At 43.4% G+C, this 2,500-nt stretch overlaps 1 protein-coding gene across 5 annotated transcripts in view; it reads left to right on the forward strand.

Annotated features, from left to right (window-relative positions):
• LOC125034327 (single-minded homolog 2-like) overlaps nt 1-2,500 on the forward strand; it is a 73,686-nt gene that overhangs the window by 51,766 nt on the left and 19,420 nt on the right. The window lies entirely within an intron of this gene.

Genomic DNA, 2,500 nt, shown 5'->3' on the forward strand with positions numbered 1-2,500 from the left:
TTACGGGAGATATATGTAGATAAACAGATACATGTACAGTACATGAATAGACAGATAGACAGACAGATTTAGCTTTACACTATAGACATAGTTGTCATTTGCACTAACAAGTTGTTGGTTTTTTTATACGCATAGCATAGAACATCACAGGATTCACAGAATGAACCAATGGTCTTATCTCAGACAACTTCTTTACCCTATTATTTCGTCGTCTTTTCTCCCCTTTTACATCACCCACACACCAATTAGTACAGGGGTTAAGGACGCCACGTATCATTTTCCCTCCGCCCGCGAGAACGTTTGGCAAAGATGTCCCTCTTAACCTAACCACACCGACCCAACCACCCTAACCCATTTCCCTTTCCTCTCTCCCCCCCCCCCTCCCTTCCTCCTTCCCCTTCTTCCCCTCCTCTTTCTCCTCCTCCTCCTCCTCCTCCCTCCTCTTTCCCCTCCTCCTTCCCCCGCCCCATTCTTTAGGATTAACACCTTTTTCACTCTGTCACATTCACTCGCTACAATATTGGGTTCTTCGGCCTTATGTCTTTATGTTCTTTGGGGGTGAGTGGTTTTCGAAAAAAAAAAAAAATTCGTTTGTTAATTTCTTTTTCTTTGTCTTTTCTTGGTTTTATTTCGGGGATTTCCAAGGTATTTTGTAGAATAATAATAATAGTAATATTAATAGTAATAATAAGAAAGTGATTTATCGAAAAGACAAGTAAAAATATGTACTGATTGAGAATTACAGTAATTGATGTAATAGTACACAGACGCCCTTGTATGTCTTTGTGTTTATTCTCTCTCTCTCTCTCTCTCTCTCTCTCTCTCTCTCTCTCTCTCTCTCTCTCTCTCTCTCTCTCTCTCTCTCTCTCCCTCTCTCTCTCTCTATATCTCTCTCTCTCTCTCTCTCCTTGTTTTTTTTTTCTTTTTCTGTCGTTTGCTAAGACTCATCCATCGACTCTTGTCATCAGAAGCACCTCCTTAACCACCATCTCCGCTCCCCCTCTTCTCCCCTCTTTCTTGTTCCCTTTTCCATCTCCTCGTTTCTCTTTCTCTTCTTCATCTTCTCCGTCTCTTTCATTTCTTCCTTTCCTTCTCCCTTTCCCTTTATACTTTTCCTCTCTTCTCTTCCCACCCTCTTCATCTGCCCTCTCACTATACCCTCCACCCCCTTCTCTTTCCCCTCTTCCTTTTTTCGTTCACTCTCCCCGTCTCTCTTTTCCCTCTCTCATTCCCCATATCTTTTTCCCTCCCTCCCTCTCCCCTTCCTTGCTCATACTCCTTCTCATCTCCCCTCCTCTCCCCTCTTCCTCCCCTCCCCTCCATCTCCCCTCTCGCCCCTTTCTCCCCTCCCCTCCCTTTCCCCTCTCGCCCCTTCCTCCCCTCCCCTCCCCTCCCTCTCCCCCTCTTCCTTCCACTCCAGGGCTGCCGTTCATCAGTTGGGCAAACACACCATAATGAAATGTGTTACCCTTAATGTCCAGACGGCTTGTTATATAGCGCCGAGGAGTCAATACCGGGTGTGCTATGGTGGCAGGGAGTTGGCGTGGTATGGTGATGATAATGCTCCCGTTGGCTGTAATTGTGCTAAGAGGCGCTGGGATGATTTGAGGCTTCTTGGGTTAATGGTGTGGTGATGCCGGCTCGATAGCGGAGTAGGTTAAAGCTGTAGGGGTTTCGTCACTGGGTAAATGGAGTGATGGGGTGGATGGCATTTCATTCGAATCGTCCGAGTCAGAGTCGATTGTCGTTTGACCACTGACATTTAACCATAACCATAAGCATTGTGTTCTAGTTCTATATGGCAGAAAGATATGCACATGGTTTTATATTTGTCATTCTACATGGTTATATGATTTTACACTGCATATTATGTGCACAAGGAATAACCATAGTAACTGGTGGAAATTTTTTTTTTTTTTCTTTGAGTTTTGAAACAATTGATCCCGAAAATACGCCAATTCACATGTATTTGTCTCTAAATCATAGAAAATATATCAACACGTCTATTTCTCAAAACATGCAACTTCACATATCAATCTCATCACATAAAGAAAACCTATTAAAACAGATACGAAACACACGATTAAACCAACACATTCGCCACAACAAAACCAAAATTTCGAAAAGAGAAAACGAACGAGGAAACCCAAAGCGCTCACTCTAGGTTTCTCTCTCTCTTCCCCGGACATGTAAGGGTGTCATGGCAGATTAAATATCTTATGTTTCACAATGACTTAAAACTGTCCAAACAGCGCGTGATTCACCCTGTCAACATAACGACTAATGGGAAAACCTGATGCTGCTTTGGCTGAGGGCGTGAGGGTGGTAAATCTATAAGAGGCGGAGACGTAGGCCTAACGCGATGCTGTTGTAGCGTTCCGATATTTTCAACCAGGAAATGATCAGCTGTGCTACGGGAGTCTGTATTGTTTTTATTGTTATCACATTACGATTATGTTATCATTACTAGTCGTAGCAGTAGTAGTAGTAATGTTATAAT

The sequence above is a fragment of the Penaeus chinensis genome, chromosome 17 (assembly GCF_019202785.1).
Source record: "Penaeus chinensis breed Huanghai No. 1 chromosome 17, ASM1920278v2, whole genome shotgun sequence".
NCBI lineage: Eukaryota > Metazoa > Arthropoda > Malacostraca > Decapoda > Penaeidae > Penaeus > Penaeus chinensis.